The sequence below is a fragment of the Paroedura picta genome, chromosome 7, assembly GCF_049243985.1.
Source record: "Paroedura picta isolate Pp20150507F chromosome 7, Ppicta_v3.0, whole genome shotgun sequence".
In the NCBI taxonomy this organism is placed as follows: Eukaryota; Metazoa; Chordata; class Lepidosauria; order Squamata; family Gekkonidae; genus Paroedura; species Paroedura picta.
In genome coordinates, this window is record NC_135375.1 from 48,228,697 (window position 1) to 48,251,508 (window position 22,812).

Below are 22,812 nucleotides of genomic sequence, written 5' to 3' on the forward strand. Positions count from 1 at the left end.
GCTGTGGGGTGCTGCCAGCAGCAGCTGCACAGTGCCACACCGAGGGGGAGCCCCAGCCATGGCAGCCATTGGAGAGCACCAAAGGGGAGCCAGTGGCAGAGTGGCAGGGCAGACCCTGAGGCAGCAACCCGGGAGGAGGATGAGGAGGAGCCGCGGCCCAGTACCGACTGATCCTCGGACCGGTCCTGATCACCGGACTGGGGGTTGGGGACCACTGCTGTAAACGAGCCGCAAGGGAGTGGCGGGCTATAAATCTAATAATAATAATAATAATAATAATAATAATAATAATAATAATAATAATAATAATAATAATAATAATATGCAATACTGGTATTTATTTTTGTTCTTCATTATGGCACCTACGCTGCCATCTTAAAGCGGTATAATCTTTTGCATACATTCTTCCCCACTGGGAGCAAAATTTTCCACACAGAATTTATCTCCTATTTAAAAGACATAACCAAAGAATATGAACAAATAGATAGCTAATTACTAAGTTCAGTGTTTGAATACAAAATGTCTCCAGCAGCCACAGTACCATATAGCTTCTGTCCATAGAGGTTCCATGATGCCTAGCATAGCTTTTCCAGTGGTCAAAAGGGATTCTTCTTCCCTTTTCCACTAGCCTAAAACCTAATTGGATTCATCTGCAGATATGTATCTCATCTCTTTCTACCTTACTATTATGCACAAAAGGCCGGTGTTGGGGCTGGACCTGGTGTCATCTATGTTGACACTAGTGTTCTCGCAATTTGTTGCTGGTCCACCCATCAAGCAGGTCATACCCTGGATCTTTGGTGCAGGGTTGGAAGTAGAGTTGATGGTGGTGAATTCCATCCCATGGTCAGATCATCCTGAAGACCTGCCATCCCTTTCTGCATAGGTGGAGAGCCAGTTTGGTGTAGTGGTTAGGAGTGCGGACTTCTAATCTGGCAAGCCAGCTTCGATTCTGCGCTCCCCCACATGCAGCCAGCTGGGTGACCTTGGGCTCGCCACGGCACTGATAAAACTGTTCTGACCGGGCAGTGATATCAGGGCTCTCTCAGCCTCACCCACCCCACAGGGTGTCTGTTGTGGGGGGAGGAATGGGAAGGCGACTGTAAGCCGCTTTGAGCCTCCTTCGGGTAGGGAAAAGCGGCATATAAGAACCAACTCTTCTTCTTTATTTTAGCCTACCCACAAAGATTTATAGATCCAGAAGTTTCCTGAATGCTCTGCAGGATCCTATACCCCCTGGAGACTCATTAGGTGAGCTGGTCACTGACTAGCATAGCCAGATACAGCTGCCATTGACAAGATCGCTCCCTGGTACCCTCTCCATCACCACTTAAAGTGTGCTTCCTGGTATTCTGTGGAGTTATGCAAGAGGATAGAAGCTGAGATGGTTAGAGCAAGTGTGGAGGAAGACTTGTGACAAAACCAAAGAACTTGTCAGAGGTTCCTTATGAGATCCTATGAGATGGCAGTGAAGCCTATGAAATGTGAGTTTTATGCAATCTCCATTGTGTCCACCAGCTCTCACCCATCTCAATTGTTTTGGATAATTCGGTCTCTTACCACCCTGGAAGATGGGCACTCAGCTATAAGGCATTTGTAGGCTATTTCATGGATACATCTCACATTCTGCCATTACACTCCGCTCACTTTTAATAGAGTAAAAGAACTGGAAGCTCTGTGGCCACCTTTGGAGGATACTTTTGATGGCTTCAGGCAACTCACACAGACTGAGGTGGATAGGTTGCTAACTCACCACCTGCTGTCTTTAACTCTGTCCTTCTTGATTGCTCAAGATTAGTAATGAGAGGATAGGAAGCTGCCTCTGGGAGATTGTCAACCTCTCCATGGGGTGCTCCTTAGGGAGCTAAAACAGGCAGTGGTTTGACCATTGCTGGAAAAAAAACATTATTGGATCAATGGGATCTGGCCAACTGCTCTGGGAGTGATTTTTGATGCCTCCTTATCTATGGAGGCTCACCTCACTAGCATAGTACAGCTGATGTTTTATCATCTTTGCCAAGCTTACTAGTGCCCTTCCTGTCCAGAACACCTAGCCACAGTGATCCATGCAGTGGTCACCTCCATGCTGGATTACTGTAACTTGCTCTATGCAGGTCTACCCTTCTCCCTGATCCAGAGACTGCAATGAGTCCAAAATGCATTACTGAGGGTTCGTATGAGAACACCATGGAAAGCACACATCTATCCAGTGCTCAGATAGCTGCACCGGCTCCTGACTGAATTCCAGATCTGGTTCAAGGTTCTAGTATTAACCATTAAGGCCATTTGCGGCTTGGGCCCCACATACTTGAGGGACCACCTGACTGACTATGCCCCTGGAGAGTGTTATGCTCTGCCAATTCCAACCAGCTGGTGGACCCCGGCCCCTGAGATGTATGTTTGTCCCTGACCCCATGCTGATGGAATGATCTCCCAAAAGCTCTGCGGGCCCTTCAGGAGCTTTTGCAGTTCGTAAGGGCTTGCAAAACAGAGCTGTTCTGCCAGGCATTTAGTTGGGGGCTATAAATTAACTACGATATAACATATATTGGCCTCCTCCCATGAGACCATGGAAGACCCCCACTGGAATAAATAAGATCTGAAGAACTGTAACACTGGCAAGCTAATTATGCTGAGAACTGGAATCCTAAGCTTTTTTACAATTGTATAAAAATTTAATTGTTCATTGTTTTCTTCATTGTGATCACCGTTTTAATGTGTTCATTATCTTGTAAACTGCCCTGAGCTATCATCCAGGAAGGGTGGTTATATAAATCTAAATAATAAATACATTAATTAATAAAAATAAATTATTGGTTAAACTTCATGCATATGAACATATAATAACATCAGCCAACTGAATAAATGAGAACACTGATTGTCAGATAAGCCAACAAGTGTATTATGTTATTGGACCCAATTAAACATGCTCTTCTTTAAAGAATTGGTCCTATGTGGGCAGTTATTGCCCCATTTTTGTTGCTGAATGTGCATGTTTGGCTCTTCTTATCCTGTGGATATAAGTGCTTCATCTATTTGTTTGTATAGCCCCAATGAGATGTATGATTTTGTCAGGGTTTAAAAAGAATAGTCTGTGCTCCAAGGAACCTGAAATCTTAACTTTGAGGCAAGTAGTGAGGAAAGCAAAGGGTATAATAAGATTTCATTACATTGATATCTACTTAGTCTTCATAAGATAGATAAAGAGGGCATATGAAGCCAGTGATGGCTTTAAAGGGTGTCACTGCAAGTTCAGAAAAACAAGTGTGACACCCACAGCCCTCCCTTTTGGATTTCCACTGGCTGGGTTGTCACTGTCAGGGTCCAGGGCATGGTCAGCTGTCTACAAAAGGGTGCAGAGGAAGGTGTTCCTCTTAAGAGTCCTTCTCCAACAAGTCAGTTGTTTCTGGGGACCTGTGGATGCTGCTGCTGCTGCCGCCAAGCTCATCCCTGTTCTGGTCCCCAGGTACCACTCTCTTCCTTCCTCTTCCAGCTGTTTTCCACTCCTTCCTCCCTTCTCTTCTAACCCCCCTACTCCAATGCCCTCCTATCTCTCACACCATTTATTCTATCACTATGTCTACTCCTGTCTCCTTCTCCTCCTCTACCGTCACCACCCCCCCATCCCTCCCCTAGTGCTTCCTTTTATCCTACCCATTTTTCCCAGATCCAACTTCCCTGCTTTTCTCCCAGTTGGTTCCTGCCACTGTCCCTTTTTCCTTCCCTGCACCCATTGGCCTCCCCCCACCCCCCAGTCCCCAGTTGCCTCTTAAGTGGGGTGGGCTCTTCCACCCCTGTTCTTCACCAACCCCACCCCAGTAGGGTACAGTCAGTATTCAGCATCTCTGACCTCAGTGCTTGGCTCGTCCTGGGCCTGCAATGAGGCTTAGGTTGGTTGCGTTGACTGGCTGTCCATCAAGCCCTACCCTGGAGGCAGAGTAGCATGCCATTTGAGCTCTTCCACTTCCGTTAATGGGATTAGAATGGTGTAACTTTTCTTGGGTTTATCCTGTCTGGTCAGTGCTTGAATGGGAGACCTGCTGGGAAACCTCTGGCTGCTGCCTTTAGTTCTTGTGATGCTGGACAGTTCTAAAATGAAAGAAATGCAATGAAAATAAAATAATTGATCAAATTTTATGGACCATTTTCTTTCTATAAATTTAAGATTCTTTCCAGCAATTAGATTATGAAATTCATTATAGAAGACATATCAAGGCTGGGCACCAAATATAGAATGGATAATAGGCAGCAAATTAATTAGCTGTTATCTGGTTTCCAGATCACAAGGGAAGCTCTGTTCTTCAAGCTATCATTTCTGACATGCCAACCTTGTGTTTGCAGAAGGTATCACTTTGGGCCATGTTATTGAATAACATTTGAGACATACAAGATGACAGTTTGATAGGTCAGCTTGATATCTCCCTTTCTACATAACAAAAGCAAAGTGATTCCTTAAGGGGAAACCAGGGGAGGGGTGCAGGAAACATGAGTTTAGCTTTCCATCATAAAGGCTGAGAAATTCAGACTCTGTCTTTGCAGATAAACAACTTGCAAACCAATTTCTATCAATCATCATACAGCCAGAATTCTTAAATGTGTTCAACACAACTATAATGAATGGAAGAAGCATAAAACTGGTTTTGCGACAGATTAAATTGTGAATACCTCTAGATTTGTATTTGGTTGTTTGCTACTCTAAAACAGTTAACCACTTCCATACTTTCGAATATTGTTTGTTTAATAACAACAATGTAAATACATAATTATGTAAGAACATAACTTTTAAAATAGTTTTAGAAGACTTGGCTGTGTATTGAATTTATCCTTGATACTGAAATTTAACTCCAAAGTCTATATTGTTTGACTTAAAAATATAATATGTCTAAAGAGTCAATTCATATGCCAATGTGTCCAGCATTTTCATAGAAATGTAATCAAAAAGTAGAAGCAAAATTGATAATATGACTTTTTTAAAAAAATCATATTTCTCAGAAATTATAGAAATCCCCACAATGTTGAATATCTTATTTAAAAGTGTTCAGGTGATTTTTCTGAGGTATATCATTGAATTAGTGCCTCATAATTTATTTATACCACTGAAGTTGGAAAACGAACCCATTAGAATGTCTTGATCTGGATAGTCCAGGTTATCCTGATCTTATCTTGAGTGCTAAGCGGTATCAGCTCTGGTTGGTATGCAGATGGGAGACCACCACGGATGTTCAATGTTGTGACAGCCTTGTATGGCTGCCCATACAAGGGCAGCCAAGGCCCTTGTGCAACCTAAAAGAAATGTTGCAGTGAAATTGCACAACACCCAGATGCACAACACCTAAAACAACTACAAGGATGGAAGTTACAAATCATTGCATTTACCTATCTTCAAAGAAGGAATAAATAAAGCTATCTTTTTAAAGGAAAATGTAGAAAGAAAATAAGAGGAATAAATGACCATATCATTAAAAAGTGAATTTTGGGGAAACAAATTCCTTTCCCTATAATAATACTAACTTAAATTGTATTTGAATTTATTTCTGTTTAAGTGCAGCCGTGACTTACTGCAGCCGCCATTAATGAGGCAGCAGGGTGGGGTGGGGTGGAAGGGATGGCACACTGTGTGGAGCACACTCCTGGGAGGGCTGGGGCATGCATAACACAGAGGTATCATGCTGGAGGTAAGGGAGTGGGAGGAGCAAGTACTTGGAGCATATAAGGCGCCATGTGCTTGGGAGCGGCCTTTTCCCCCTGGCCAGCTGGCAGGCAGCTTCCCACCCTCCAACCCTATAATTATGGAGAAAACAGTACATGGAATTCAGCTTTTCACAATAACAATAACAGAGGTAACGATGCAAACAGGTCCAGAGCAGAACATATCGGTGGATTTCTGGGAGGGAGCAGGGGCCCTAGAATCCAATTTTTCCCAAGGAACTGATCTTTATTGCCCGGAGATGAGTTGTGAAACCAGCACTCCATATTTATCACACCATATTTTTTCAAAGCACACATGGGGCTCATATGCCCATCAGCAATGCAGGGTTGAGAGATGGGGATGAATTGAAAAAACTGGAAGCTGCCATTCATGATGCATATTTTTTTAAAATATAAATATAGTAATAGTGAATTTCTAATGCATCAAGTTTCAATTTGGAAAACTGGTAATTTAATAGCTACTACCTTTGAGCAACTCTATAGATTATTTCAGAAATATCTCTACTCTGAACTACCACTACCACCCCAACAACAAATTGAGGGCTCCTGAGAAACATATAGTGGCCCCTCATTACTGATGACCTTCTGTAGTGACAGGGAAACAAAACACCCATCAGTCCCTTAGAGACAAACACTTATTTGAACTGAGTAAGAGTGACATGACTGTTGAAGCCAGCATCTAATTCAAGTCATTTTCCTGGATGCAGTTCCAGTTATGCAGAAGAGACACATGTTCATACTCAAACATGACCACTTGTCAGAAGTCTTCTCACCTATTGTGATGCTCCTTTGAATGAAGTGAAGAGACAACAATGTTCCCCAGTTCAGTTTTACTTCAAAATATAGTTAATTGAAGGAAACATGAAATTTATTTTCATTACAGTGCAAGGTACAAAGTCCGGTATCCCAGAAAGGCAGTGTAGGAAACAAAATCAAATATCTGTACACACAAAATAGACACAGATGACAATCTAAGAGCAAACAAGTTGTGCAAGAATATCCCCAGAAGACAGAAAGTGCAGTCACATGGGATACCTAGCTGCCCTGCCCAGCCACAGCAACTACCCATCTGGGCAGGCACCAAAAGGTCCTAATTGCTCCTTGCTTAATTCTGTTACATGACTAAATTATAAAATGATCAGTAATTGCTATCTTACCAACATACAACCATATCATTTTCTCCCTTCTAAAAGATAGTAATTATGGCTATGCACATCTCATATCCTACTTAGAACAGAGATGCACCCTATCACTTTTACAAAGACCATGACCTTCTCTGATGCTTTCACTGCCTTGTAATACTACACCTTGAAACACTGGTGCATGACATTTCCCAGTGTGTCATTATTGCAAGAAACAAAATATAATTTCTCCTATGTCAGCTAATGCATCACATTGATGCTATAACCCTATTTCAGTATGAAGAGGATGCCAGGAGAAATTCAGCCTGTAATTTTATTGACTTTCTAGCTTTTTGTCCCTTGAAGTGTTTGAGGATGACAGGTTATAAATGTTAATAACATATTCTAAAAAGCAGACTGGCTTACTTTAGGCTGAATTAATACTAGCATATTCACGTTAACGTTGTCCTCATCAAGTTACAAGAGAAGTCATTTTTTCCCCTTGTCTCCTGCCATGGCTGAAGTCAAAGCTTATATATCTAAGGGTGTGGGGAACCCTACATGATACTTTATACGTGCAGCAGGGAAGATAGTCAGACCATGACTTCTAAACTGTCCTTCACATTAGGGAACTGAATGAACGGTTCTGTCTGTGTTCACCCAAGTCTGTGAGTTCATTTTTCCAGTAACAGCAATACAACGATGGCTCTAGTTCCTGCGGATGACAATCCAAGTGCAAATGACATGAGAGAACAATGATAGACTTCTAACAAAACAATACAAAAAAGCCTGGTTACTTTTCAATAGGAAGGATATTTTTCCTCTTCTTCAGTAGTGCACCTTGGTTACAAAAAAGATATATCTGGTATCCCTAGCAAAATAACAAAGCATTCAAAACAGAAGACATCTCTAATTGGTTGACTGTGCCTAAGGGTCACTCTGCTTGTTATTGTTTTGTTTTGTTTTTACAAGGAGGCACATTTTAGTCCATTTCTAAACGGACTAAAGCATTACACATCAAGCATTACACTAAATAGCTAATTAGATTGTTTCAGGGTTCCTCCCCCCCCCCAAAGTATGATAAGCAGAACCATAATAATTAGAACTGCCTAATGCCAGTATGTCGTAAACTAAAATGTTTTATAAAATTATACTACCAGACTTTAATTCATATAGCACTTGGTTCCTCCTAAAACTTTTGCTTACATGTATGGGTGACTATTTTCAGTGCAAATTCTTCAATATTGTGTTATATTGTCAGATGATTACAAGGATTAAAGTTGGGTGAAAACATTGTTAATTTGCTTAGCATAGTGTTTGCTATTTTAATTAGTATTTTAGTATTTGTTTCACTAAATCAGCACTGTTCCTTGAACACTGTGGTACCATTAGAATTCTAGGTGAGTGGTTTCCACTTGATACTGGGAATGACAACTAGAATATAGTTTACCAGGAATATAATCCAGAGTGTTTAGGAACAATCACATGCAACTGACTCCTGACCTTGATGGCTCATACTAGCCCAATTTCATCAGATCTTGGATGCTAAGCAGTGTCAGCCCTGGTTAGTGGCTGGATGTTAGACCTCCAAAGAAGCCACCATAAATTGACGGGGATTTGACAACACTTTCCACCACCACATGCAACTGAAATCAGTGGCACACAGGTAATTTACAGGCACAAATGTTCTTTTTAATATTAGTACAGAAGTGCATTCACAGGACAACTACACATGTAGGCTAAATCACATGGTTTTCCAAAGAACAAAGCCTTCCTAAAAGCATTTTAGCATGATCACAGCAAAAAACAGAAATCTTTTGTTTCCCTCCCCAAGTAAAGAGTTTGGGAATAATCTCTCATTTAAACTTTGATGCTTGTAAACTAGAAAATGTCTTTGAGTTCTGTCAGGGTGAATTTGGCTAACTGTGATCATCTCATTCAAAAGCATTCCATAATCTCACAGGGACTCATGCTGGGAAGAGCCTTTCCTAAGTATCATTTTCAACCTCTGCTAAAATATAATTTGCTCAGCCCTTAATATACTTTCATTTGGAACTTGGCATTTTCTATGTATTGCAAAAGGCTAGTTCATCCCCTTAATTATAGTAGCTTAAGGGGAAAGTTGCACATTTACAGATAAACATCTGTTTGTACGTTCTGGCTTTGGTGGAATGATTTTTTATTCGATTTCTATTACCAAAAGATCTTGTACAAAGGAGATGAGTACCACTTGGGTTCCAATTTTCCAGGGCTTTTGAATTCTCATTTCTTTTACTTTGCCTGCAGCTAAGTGGTTGCAGTAAAAAGAGCCTCCTGGATGATAAACTCAGAATTTTATTCGCCCCCTGTGTTGTCCTACAGGCTGAATGAAACACACAGCTGTAGATCTGTTTTACCATGTGTATTGTGCTGGTGAAAAGTGGATCAGAAGGCAACAGCTCAGCATCCTGGAAAACTTTGTTTCTCAGATGGTTATGACTCTCCAGCTTTTAAGCTGTTAGATACCGAGTGTGTCATACAGATGGCTCATTCATTCCCTGTGGAGTGATGTTGCTGTCAGAAGCATACTACCAGATGTACAACTAAGGAGCACAAGAACTCATGGCTAGAATTAAAAAATCAGGAAGGAATGGGATTTTTAAAAAATCAAATGAATGTTTTTAATGATATTCTTACTGGTTTTCAACTGTGTAATTAATACACTTATTTAGCATTCAGTATTCTATTATATGCATATACCCATATGTTTTTACTAAGTTCTAGAAGCGAAGAGCTATTTTTATACCTGCTTATTACTACCTGGAGGAGTCCCAAATAGGCTTCCAAACACTTTTTCCTTCCTCTCCCCACAACAGAAACCCTGTGAGAAAGGTGGGGCTGAGAGAGTTCTGCTCTGAGAGAACAGCCCTAAAAGAATTGTGGTTGGCCCAAGGTCACTCAGTTGACTGCATGTGAAGGAGTGAGGAATCAAACCTGGCTCTCCAGATTACAGGCCACCAACCTTAACCACTACATCATGCTGGCTCTCAAACACTCACTGGCAGTCTTCAAACAAAGGTTGGATACACACTTTTCTTGGATACTTTAGGATGCTTTGGGCTGATCCTGCATTGAGCAGGGGGTTGCACTAGATGGCCTGTGTGGCCCCTTCCAACTCCAGGTTTCTATGATTCTATGATTCTATATCCATTCAAGCTAGTATAGGAATGTGCTAGCCTTTGACTAGTGGGATTCATCATGATGCAGAAGGAAAGGTGGCTAAACACATCCTTATTCATGGTTTATATATTTGTGAAACAGCCTGGGGGGTGGAATGTGTCTGGCTGTCCAAGCTGGAATAGGGCCAATCAGAGTACAGCCAGCAATACACCAGAGACAGAGAGAGAGAAACAGAGCCCTGCCAGACCAAACACAAGCCCTAATTTCCTCCTATCGCTCCTGCTGTGAGGGAGGCAGAGAGAGAGACATAGAGAGAGAGCTGCCCCAAGCTGATGACAGAGACACGGAGACAGCCGCCCCTGCTGTGATGGAGGGAGAGACAGACAGACAGAGAGCTCCCTCAAACTGCACACCAGCCCTCCTTCCCTCCTATGAACGAGCCCTCATTACCTGCTAGGCCTCCTGCTTCAAGGCACACCGAGAGACATGGAGCTAGAGGGAGAGGGAGAGATTGCATTGTCTAGTTATCTGCATTACTATCTACTAATAGAAATTGTAACACCTGTACTGAAACATCTCTAAATAATATTACTATGTTATATTGAAAAAGATTTGATACTGGGCTACTGAAAACCTAATAATGGGAAATGCGAATGGCGTATTTGACGTTAGAACTTGTAAGTTCCTTTTCATTTCTTATGACATAATGGAACACTATGGTTTATTTCAGATTGTATCCTATATTTGTTTTCACTGGATATTGGCTCAGGGGTAGAACATTTGCTTTGAAGACAAAAGGCCCCCAAATTCAATCCATGGCATATCCAATTAGAAAGGACCAGGATGTTTGTGATGTGAACAACTTGAAGACCCTGAGAGTAACAGGCAGTAAAAATAGATATCACTGGCTTGACAAACCAACAATGTCATTCTAAGTAGCAATGTGCATCTGGCTGTATCCAAAACAAAAATTTTCTCAGATGAATATAGATCAGAGTCTGTTTTTTGGCTATCCATTATAGTTGTTACCAGATAATCCCCAAAATATTCAGCATTATCCAAGAATACCAGATAGCTGCAGTTTAAGGGTATTTAAAGAGCTCCTCCTTTTAAATGCCTTCAGAGTCAACTCTCAGTTTAGAGAAGTCATCAGAGTAAGGAAGGGAATGATAAATCTTGTAATGGATTTATATTTTACTGTATGAAGCAGAACTTAATAATTCCTATTTTGCTTCAGTGAGTGTATCAATTTGTCTGGAGCAATCTTTAGAAGTTCAATTCTTTGGAAATTTGATGCAGTACTGTTATGTATGGCAGGATCCTGCCCTATAGATAGGCATGCTGTTGTCAACAACCAGCAGCACTCCTCAATAGTCTAGGCTTATGTTAAAGCCACACACTGTTAAAGTCTGCCAGGACCTACTAAAGCATACTAGGACCAGACTCCATCTTCCCAGCCATAGGTTTGACATGACAGCTGCAGCCTAAGTCACGTTCGACTCATATCTCATTCCCCACCCCAAAAATCCTCTTTCCCCCTTTGATTTCCTATCTGACTAACTGTTAGTATGCAAAATATATTTCTTTTTATTATTTTCTTTCCAATAAAGATTGTTATTATTTTTCTATAACTATCGGTTCCAAAGAGTGCAATCACCTTGCAAACATTGGCAAACAATCATAAATACTACGTTACGAAACCTCTCACAAGCAATTCCACACTGAATTTCTAGTAACGGTACTGCTTTGCTGCAACACTTCCATGAGGAATGTTCAGTCCATTCATTTATTTAGTGTGTTCGAACTCAGTGTCACATGTGATTGTGTTTATATATATATATATATATAATAAAATAAAAATGCAATGCTTGGCTAGTAATGGAATAAATAGTCATTATTAATTATATTGTTCTCATTTATAAAATACTATCATAAGATGTCTCTACAATATATATTCCACCACACTCTTTGCAACATTTAGAGATGTAAAAATTCTATTTGGCTTAACCACAAGTTTTACTCATTGATACCATACTTTTTGGTGATACATTGACCCTTGAACATAATTCTACTATAAATATCTTGCTTTACATGGAATTTCTCTATAAAGGAATTATGCCTACATAACCTCAGTAATAGCATCAAAACATGATGCATCAAATGAATTTATGATCTTGGACCTATTTAATTTACAGTGTTTGGGAACTGGTTTTCATAAAAGGACAAGCAACTGATATATTATGTGAGTTAATTAGTCACACCTTTTAATGTAGGTAGATCATTTCTGACCTTAAGTCAGGTTTTTCCCCCTGAATTTTGCTGTTCACCTGTGATGTTTAGCTTAGTTTTTACTTATAGGAAGCATACCAATGGCTGCAATCAGTTGTAAGCTAAATTGTGAATCTCCTTGCTTTACAACCACATAACCGAAGCAAATGTCAAACAGTTTTGAAGTTGTGGAGTAGCTACAGCACTGGAGTCTAATTTCTTTCCGCATTGCAAACTTATTTTTTATCTGTGCAGTATATGAAATCGATTATTTCACAAGGTGATGAACAGTCAAATGAGATAACTGAGGTGTAAGATGGAGGTACTATGCTTCCAAAACGGATGCATGAAAACATGCACATACAAAATAACCCTGACAATAATGTCTTAAGCTCCAAGCTGTATGACTTAAAAAAAATAATTGATTGGCTGAGTTATTATGTTGCTAACTCTTTATTTAAGCAACTGACTGTGGGTGGTAGGTAACAATGTGTCATCTGCTGCAGGGAGATACCAGAACTCCCATTAGGTTATGCATAAATGCCTATGTATGAATGGTTGTCAATTGCAATATCCAGTAATCTTGAAGTTACATGCCCAACAGGTTGCAGCTGCCTGTGAAGAGCTGAACTGCTCAACTATAAATCACCTGTCTGTCCAAGATCAGCAAGCAGAATAGCCAGACATTTAAGCATCCCTGGTTAGCAGCTCTCTTCCTATGTAAAACTGACATGGATAGACATGGCTCAGCATCCTGTCTTGCATACCTGAAATGATCAAGGCAGTAACAACATTTATGGATCAATTTTATATCCATTTCTCCCACAGCAGAAGACACCTCTAGGAGAATAAAAAGAAGAGTTGGTTCTTATACCAGAGAGGAAAAGTGGATATAGTTCTCTTCCTGCTTGAGCTGTATTGTGCAGTAGGTTTTGCTGTCCTTTCATTTCCATTTAATTTTTCCTTCTAATTTGGGCTGGGATTTTTTACATATGTTTAGTAATAATTATTTTTAAAAAGGAAAGGCAGAAATATAAAGCTGCAAAGTACTTGAATATATTATAATATGATATCGCACTAAAACTAATCTTATGAAGAACAAGCATTAGAGCATCTATGGTTCTTCCCTAGAGCTTCCTTTCCCCTGGCCCTTGAGGCTAATATTCAAAACCACTAATATTGGGATCCACATAGACAAAAACACAGACACACACAGAGCATTGAGGTTCTACTAGGCAAAATCAAAATTATCCATTTCTTCCACTTTCACCCAATGACAATAACCTCACTGAACATTATGGACTGGAGAGGAAAGGAGGGTCATGTCTAAATCCTTACTTCCACCTCCCATGTGGGTGAAAGATCTCTTCCCGAGAACCTGGAATGCCTCTGCTAATCAGAACAGACAAACTGATAGACTAGTGGTCTGACTGAAAGGCTGTAAGGCAGCTTCATGTATGCTTGCAAATGCTGCATTCAGCTGTGAATATGCCCATATGCCTAACAGCACAATCCTGAAGTCCTTTGAAGCCCACTGATGACAATGGCATTAGAAGTTTTAACTCTGTTTATGAATTTACCTAATTGGCTTGAACCAATGGAAATTCATAATAGTGCCCCCTCTCAATAACAGCTTTATCATCTGCAGCTATTATACAAAGATTATTATCTATATTGTCAGAGTTCTTCATAGTTCAGCTTTCAAGAATATTTTATTTAATTCAATTGCATGTAAAGATTAATTTCTGATAGATCAATAGTTGCAACAGCAAAAGCTCATTAGATGCAGAATTCATTTATATATTTAGCAAGTTCAACTACTTCTGCTGTCTAAAAATATAGTGAGTCAATGATACTGATATGTATCTTCCATGTCCAGGATGAAATTTACATCATTTATGAAAAATGAGAAATGAATGCTATGATGAGAATATAATGAGCCTATGAGGAAATAATTGTTTTACCACTCATGCAGTTTGAATCCCACTCTTTAAATTGACCCTTGCCACTCATTCCAGATAGCAGTGGCAAACAGTAATTTTACTGACAATGAAACTGTCAGCCAGAAAGGAGCATTTGTGAATGTGCTTGACATCTTAATCCAGCAGTCGATAGAGCCACTTTAAAAAGATATTAATGAGTTCAGCTATAGTTTCCAAAGAATATGCAGGCCCTTACTCCTAACTGGGGGGGAAATGAGGTCTGTGTTGGCACATGTCAAGGTTTTACTAAACATGCCAGAAAATGAAAAACAGGGAGGAGAAAATGGATTTAGACATAGATATAGAAATAGATTTCCCCCCCTCTATTAAAGTAAACACAAGTTCCATTACACTGGATCCACAAGCACATCCTGACTAGTAAAGAGAACAGTTGTGGATATATTAATTTATTTGGATCCAGTACCCAACAAAAAGGATCAGATATTCAACTAGTGATGGGCAACATTATCTCCCCCCCCCCCCCGCACTGCTTACAAACCTTAGAATGAAGCCAATTCTTTTCATCATAAATTGCTGCTATTTGGATGCTCAAGCCCCTTTATGCCACCAATGAGTTTATGTGAGTAGATTAGAACCTAACAGCTTCTCCAACCCCAGCTTCACTAGGTACTCCTTTACATGCCTAATAATTATAAGAAAGACCTTGGCTCCTTGAAGATTTCACCCATGTGCAGAAAGAAATAATGTGTTTTTGTGTCAGTGCTCAAGTTAACAAGAAATGCAATTGGATTCAGATCCGCTGAAAAGTACTTGAATCAACCTTGATTCAGACATGAATTGGCCAAATTCAGTCCAAATTGCCATTCCCCAAAACATTTAAATGGCTGAATCAACCCTGTTTAAATTGCTGGATTATGATTTGGTGCAATTCATCAATTTAGACAAAAAAGCCATTTAAATTTTAAGGAGGAAAAAGGGGGGGGGAAGTTCCCCTTTCCAACTTATCTGGGCTTGGGGGTGGTTGAGGTAGGGGCAGCAAACTTGCAGTGCAGCTGTAGGAGCAGCTCCTTTGCCTGCTTTTTAACCATATTTTGAAGGAGTTAGTTTCATACTCTGCTTTTCACTACCCAAAGGATTCTCAAAGCAGTTTACTACCGCCTTCCTTTCATCTCTCCACAACACACAGTGAAGTATGTGAGGCTGAGAGCACTTTGAGAGCAACTGCTTGTTGACTATAGCTTCTGTGACTAGCCTAAGGTTATCAAAGCAGGCTGCATGTGTAGGACTAGGGAATCAAACCTGGCTCTCCAGATTAGAGGCCACCACTCTTAACCAGGGTGTAAATTGCACGGAGCTTTTATTCCAATCCCAGGTTGATTCAGTTCCTGCCGTCTACACAGAATGCGATTTCCATTTTGATTTGGGGCGATTTAATTTTCCTTCTGCAGCAAGAAGGATTGATCCGGAGTGACCCTATCTTTATTGTGTGATATCTTAGAGTGCTTTTAAACCTCAATATTTTAAGATTGAGAAAGCAGGCTGTTTTGAATCTGGGCTCTCCTCCGTGGTAGAGACACCCTGATTGGCCAAAGGTGGTCATGTGACAAGCTTGCCTTAAAGGAGAAGCCCCTAATTTCTCTCAACTTCTGTCAGTCTTGGATTTTTTTCTCCCTCCTCTGCCTTCTTTGATCCTCTCTCCTCCCCCCCTCCAAGAAAAGAAAGAAAGAGGCTTGCCCCCCCTTCTGAACTACCCTAACCACGTGCAGAACACTTTTCTGTTTCAATGGGGAGGGGGGGAAGAAGAACACCCAAATTCAAATCGATCTGAATTCAACAGGATTGACAATGGAATAAACAAAGTAAGTGCAAAATCTGCCCAGTGCACCGAGATGGTTTCAGATTGAGAACTCCACAACTAGGAATTGGCACAAAGATGAGGTCTAGATATACTGACTTTCTCTGTTCACTCCTTTCATTGTACTTAATCACCTCCCAGGTGGCTCATCTCCTGCTCACTTCCTCAATCAAGGAATTTATTGTGTTCTATTGCCTCCATTTTTTAACGGATACATAGTGAAAATGGGGAAATTGATTCCCCCCTGAAACTATTTACATATCTCTGTGAGCTTTTGTTGTCTACTTGTGAGATCTTGAGATCAAGTATCTTTAGATCAGTTCTTGTAATCACATCTCAAATAGATGCTACTGAATTTGCAGCTGCAAAATCATAGACATTGCAACCTAGCCAATATTGGTCACTTAGATGATGCATCTGATCCCATCATTCTATATACAAGTCAACATAATAATGGGACAATAATTCTGGGATATGTGGGTCACTGTCCCTGCCCACATTCTATGTGACTATTCTCAGCATGAGCCAGAACCTCATTTTTAGACCAATGGGAAATGTAAATGAACTATACATTGAACATCTTACATACATTTGGAGAACTAAAACCAGTTTATAATAAAACAGCAATAACAACACTTGGATTTTCACAGCTTATTTGTATATCCCCTAGTGAATCCTCATGCAAAATCAAAAATCTCATTGTTCAGTCAGGTGCCATCAACAACATTCGTAACACTTGCTATGAGGAATCTATTGTTATTCACAAGCAAGGTACAAGAAAGTATATGGGATGTCTAAAATTTAAGAAATAAGTTTCTCACAGGCAGGCTGGCAGACAATAGTTGTGTAGAGTTGAATGCTTTAGAGAAACATACATTCTTTGTTTCCAGCAGAAAGACTCTCCAGAGATGACATATAGTAACTCTTTGGATTTACAATACTAGTTCTAATGTTGCATTAAAGAGACCAGTGTTCATGGGCATGCACAGCATTGCAGAGCCATTATATAAATAGCCATAAAGACAGGAAGCATGATCTATTAGTCTTTAGTCTGAAATGTTCTTATTGACTTTTATGGAAAGGAATATACCTCCAGAGAAAGAATATGTAACAGGAACACAGGATATTATGTAGTCTCTGAGTTTATAGATTGATTCCTGCTATCAAATTTGCAGTCCTGGTGTTGTTGCACATTAGAAGCCTGGAAGATAAACTTAAAAGATATTTATTTTGTCATCTGCTACACTTAAAATACATGTATGCTCATTGTCTTATTTCCCCATACAATGCTTATCTCACAGTGGTGGTTCAAAACATAAAAGACTAGAAATGGATGCTCAGCTCATCATCAATGAAAATAATTTGCCAACTAGTATGCCTTCGTAAGATATGTAGTCAGGGAATATCAATATGGCTATCAGTGACTGAGGCCTAAAAAACTGTAGATTCTGATTACTGCTCTTTTTCTTTGGTTTATTCTGAAGAATAGCTCTTTGTTTGCTTGTCATACATACAGACACTTCACTTCTATTTTGATAAGATTTTCTAGAATTCTGTGATGTTACATATACAGCTGCTCTGCTGGTCTTGCCTTTTCCTCACATATGTAGATTTTGCTGAATTGCTCTCTTTTGGGTTGGTTTCATATATAGCAAGGAGATGGAACATCTAAACAAGAAGGGACTTCCTAGTTGACAGTTTCAGTGCAATCCAAATATATTTATTCAGCTGAACTACACCCAGGGAAATGGGCACTGGGTTGCTATCTCTTAGTCCTCATGCTGCACCAGCTCTCTGTCAGTTCTCATAAACAATGAAGCATTCAACAACACAAATCAAAATCGGAGATGCTGTGAAAATTATATTCAGCCAAATTTATCCCATGTTTTTAGTGTTCAGCATTACATCACTGTGTTTCCAGAGTAGATCTGGAAATCCTACCTTTCGGGGTTCATATATGCAGAGTATTGCCAGGAGCAAAATGTTCTTTTCCACTGAGGCCTTTGGAGGCATAAGCACAGAAACGGTGAAGGAAAACAGACCATTTTGTTGAAATCTCTCTGGTAATGTATATGAAAGAAATCAACAAGTCAAAATGAAAGTGAAAATATGCCCTTACAACCCTTCAGCCGATTGGGAACCCCCACGAACAACAGTGGGCAGATTCCTAGAATTTGCCAATGCACCCAGCTCTGCTATGTGGTCTAGCCTGAGCCAAGGTTCTATAATAGGGTGGCTCCCCAAGACTTATATACCAACCTTGATCTTCACCCACATGTGTGTGTTATTCCTATAACTGTCCTTGGAGGGGAGTAATAGATCCCAAGGCCAACTGCAAATGGGGTGGGATGGCAGGTGTCCAGTATAGATGCTCCCTACATTCTAATACCAGGTGCCTGGATTTAACATATAAACAACCCACTCCCAAAGTGTAATAACAAGAGACAAGCAAATATTAAGGAAGAAAAAAAACATATTTTGAAGAGAGAAGATCTTCAGCACCCATAAAGTCTTCAGGGCTGTCTCACAGGGCTTCTTGGACAAGATGGAGAGAATGTGACTCACTACTAACTGATCAAATTACAACAATCTTTCAAAAAAGTATCACTAGAATTAGTCCTTAGAGATAATAATGGATGTCAAAACGTTTGAATCAGCACTGTCTTTGTACATATGCAGTTTTGCCAAAACCCGGTGCAAACCAGTTTGGCAGGTATTCACGGCTGTTTGACATGAAGTGATCAGGTGATTGAAACTAATTGGACTGATGCCTTTGAACATGGTAAAAGTCACAGCATTCCTAATCCAAACTAGGAATTCCATAAATTACATGGTTAAAGTACTCAACAGCTGAACATACTTTGTTCCAAACACTGGTGAGCCAATCTGTTCAGTTCCTGATGAACAACTCAGCTGCTAAACATAACATGCCTCCCAACTTTCTTGCTGAATTCTCCCTTTGCAGAGATCTAGTGAGAAGTTTGAAGGTGAAGGTGAAGGTATTAGCTGAAAATCTCTGGCTGTTGTCCACCCTAACACTCCAGCTTCTCTCTCTATTTCAGCCAGACCTAGGGAGAAGTTTGGGGTAGGAAGAACAGAACCAACTAGCTTATTTTTCCCCCTTTAGCTTGGGTTGCCCAGAATATTAACAGATTGCTTCTGCTCTCCTGCAATACAAACTGTGAGTGTGAGACTTATTCCTAGCCCCCATGCCTGCCTGCAAGTCAATTTGTATGTATACATCTGTAATGAAGAGAGAAACACAAAGTCTGCAAATAAAGTTAAGGAAATAGAAGTTGTAGCAGACTGTTCAAGCTTCAGTTGTGGATTTAATTTTAGAAAAAAGAGGAGTGGAACACAGTAAAAACAAATTAAATAATAATAAATTAATCAAATGGTAGAGATCAAATCAACTTTATTATAAATACTTACAATATTTAAGATGTCAGTTGTTATGGACTTGAAAAAGCATTTTTTTAATAAAAAGCATTTTTAAAAATAAAAAAGTAAATTGTAGAGAAAAATTGTGCTGCAGATCTCAATGCTTTAGAGGCATGTTTACTGGTTAAATGTAAATTAGAGTAAAACATAATACAGAAAAACTCAGAAAGTGGTGATTTTAATAGACAACTGTTTTTCAAGACGGCCATGTTAATATGAATAGATAAGTTCCACCAAAAAGAAACAGCATCAGGGGAAAGGAGTAACTACATTTCCCTTTTATCTCAGCATTTTTGTATGAATAGCCAATCTCAGTCTAAAGAATGTTAAACTGATTAGCTGTGTTTATTGACATCATAGTTGTAGGCTAACACACATGTTGAGAAATATTATCTAACTTATTAATAGGACTTAAGACTTGCAAGCTGTCACAAGTGCTTACAAAGGAAAAGCATCACAATTTGCTTTTCCAGTACTTTAGCAATATGTCAAATCCTACGCTTGTAAAATATCTTTTACAAAAAGCCCTTAGAAGGTTTAACTGTGTTATTAACAGCTGCTTCTCTTCCTATGGGTAAATTGCAGTATAAAGTAGAAATAAAACAAAATTAAGGCAGCCACATACGATTTAAAATTATATCTGAGCTTCAGCTTAGCAAAGGTAGGTGTTTTGCTTCCTCTTTCAATTGTTTAAAAATAATAAATCATCTTATTCAGGGTTTAAAAGTATTCGCCAAAGATTTTCCTTTTCCAATACTCTGTGTAAACTTTAAGCATGATTAGATTTTTGAATTTGCAATGGAAACCTCAGAGAAAAGAATTAACAGAAAAAGTTTATCATTAGATAGGCCCAGTGTCCTAACAAACTCCAGTGTAGTGTGCCACTATTCAACATCTTTATGTGCCCTCTATCTCAGCTTGTCCAAAGAAATGGACTAGGGTATCACCAATATGCAGATGATGCCAGCTGTACCTGGTAATAAGTGGCCAGCTGAATACCCCACCCGAATATCTGGCCAAGTGTCTAGGATCCATGATGGAGTGTCTCTAGCAAAGCTGCCTGAAGATCAACCCCCAGAAGATGGAGGTCCTGTGGCTGGGTAGGATGGGTCCACAAGAGAAAGTGCACCTCCCTTGTCTGGACAGGTGCAGTTGGTAGTTTCACAGATCATCAAGAATTTGGGGGTGATCCTTGATGCCTCCCTTACCTTGGAGGTGCAGATCACAAAGATAGCTCAACAGACATTTTTCTATCTATGCCAACCTACTAGCACCCTATCTGGCTCCAAAACACTGATCCATGCAATGGTAACCTCACCAAAAGCAAACAGATTAAAAGGTCCATTTAAGTCTAGAAGTATCTTAGACCAACAAGAATTTTCTGGATATGAAGTTTGGAGAGTCAAAGCTCCTTTACTCAGTTACACTTCTATCCGATGAAGGAACATTTGACTCTTGAAAGCGTATGCCCCCAAAATCTTTTGGGGCTCTGATGTGCTGGAGTAGTTGGATCGAACATTCCTTTTGCAGACCAACATGTCCACCCTCTTAAATTATCTTCATTCTTCTGTGATGCTTATAAGAACTCACTTTATAACCTGTTGAAGTTCAACAAGACCTCTGTGTTTCAACTGAAATGGTCAGCACATAGGGCACCACTGCCACACCTTAATATTCTTCATTTTCTGTTATGGAGTATATTTTGTATATATTTGCCACATTTCTATACCCATATTAATAATACTATTTCTGCTTTATCTTCAGTTGCCAGCTGCAGCCACATATAAGTTCTTGTTTATGATCTCCCATGACAGTGGGAATTTATGTGAAGGACACCACTACATTTCATGGGAATGATCACATAGATCTTTCTAGTGGAATCTGAATTCAAGAAGTGGGGAGTAGGGTATGCATTTGAAAAAATATATAGTTTTCATTCTGTATTGTCATTTCAAAAAGGTCAGGATTACTGTTTTCATTAAATGTTAGGGGCATATTTATTGGTTTGGAAAGCCATGTTGGGGGGAAATTCTGTTTTTATTGATCTCAGAAGGAATTCTGACTATTACTTTCTGTGGGAGGGGATGGCAAGCTTTCTGGAGCAGCTTCTTTCCCCATGACATGGCAGCAAAATTTCTGCAAATCAAGTGCTCTCTTTCTAGTAAAGACCCCTTGTGTTTCAAATGAATTGGACAAAGCAAACCAGTTTCACAGCCCTTGAAGAAGGTGCTGCTAGCTATCCTTCTGTCCATTGTTCCTAATGATTAAAAACATGAAAAATGATCAATTTCCCAATGGTTATTTGTTCACAAAATGACACTGAAATTTCAGCAAATCTACTTCTCCTTCTCTACTACAGACTTCCTGGATTTATTGTGAACCGGACAAAGGGATAGCATTTTACAGCCCCCTGAAGAAGATGCCCCCCCCAGCCACCATTCTCTTCATAAGGGAGGAAATGATTTCTGGAACAATTTCAAATGGAATACTCTACCAAAAAACAACAACTAATGAACAACATATGATGAAATATAAAAGAAAACTATTCAATTGATTGACCAAAATATTGTTGCTATTTTATTCATCTCTTGCAAACTGTTTCTATTATTCCAATTTTACAGATGGATTTACAGAGTAAGACTAATAAAGAATGATCTTTCTACCCATAGTCTTACCTGTTACCCTTTGCGTATAATATTCCTTGGTTTAGGGTAGTCTCTCTTTAATGATGTAATCATTCTGTCCTTCAAAATAATGTCATGTCCCATTGTGCTTCCTGTACTACTTCCCCTTCCTTTCTGAACATGTAATCACTAAACATTATAAATTTGAAGTTGTGTGCAGACAATTCATTCCCAATCTGATTGGCCCTTCCTGGGGTTTTGCCACCAATAGGGAGAGAACACTCTTCCAATGAAGGCCAATCATGGTTATCTGTTCTTCCTTTTCTTGTAGCTTGCCGGATGGAAGAGGTGATGGTTTCTCTGAAAGGCCATCCTGCTGGTAAGTTGATCCATCCACAGCCTCTTCCCACCCTCCATCTCCCCCAGGCAAGGATGGGAAGCCAGCTGCTTCTTTTGCTTCCTGTGTTGGTCTCATGTTTCAACTCTCTGCTGGAACACAGCAGCCTTCCCCATCCATCCTGGCCCTTGGGAGATATGGGAGGATGAGAAGAAGGCAGGCACACACAAACTCCCCCCATGGCCTTTAGGAAATGTGGAGGTGGGAAGGAGGCAGCCCACCCACACAATCTTCCCTTCCCAGCCTGCCCTTTGGAAAATGAGGGGGAAGAATGCAGCCCACCACCCATGGCCTT

General features: G+C 39.9%; 1 long non-coding RNA gene across 1 annotated transcript in view; it reads left to right on the forward strand.

Annotated features, from left to right (window-relative positions):
* The window catches only part of LOC143841786 (uncharacterized), a 49,516-nt gene extending 27,366 nt beyond the window's left edge, over positions 1 to 22,150 (forward strand). The window contains exon 5 of the long non-coding RNA XR_013232829.1: positions 21,856 to 22,150. This is a non-coding gene — a long non-coding RNA (uncharacterized LOC143841786). The remainder of the gene's footprint in view (positions 1 to 21,855) is intronic.
* The last annotated feature ends 662 nt before the right edge of the window (positions 22,151 to 22,812 follow it).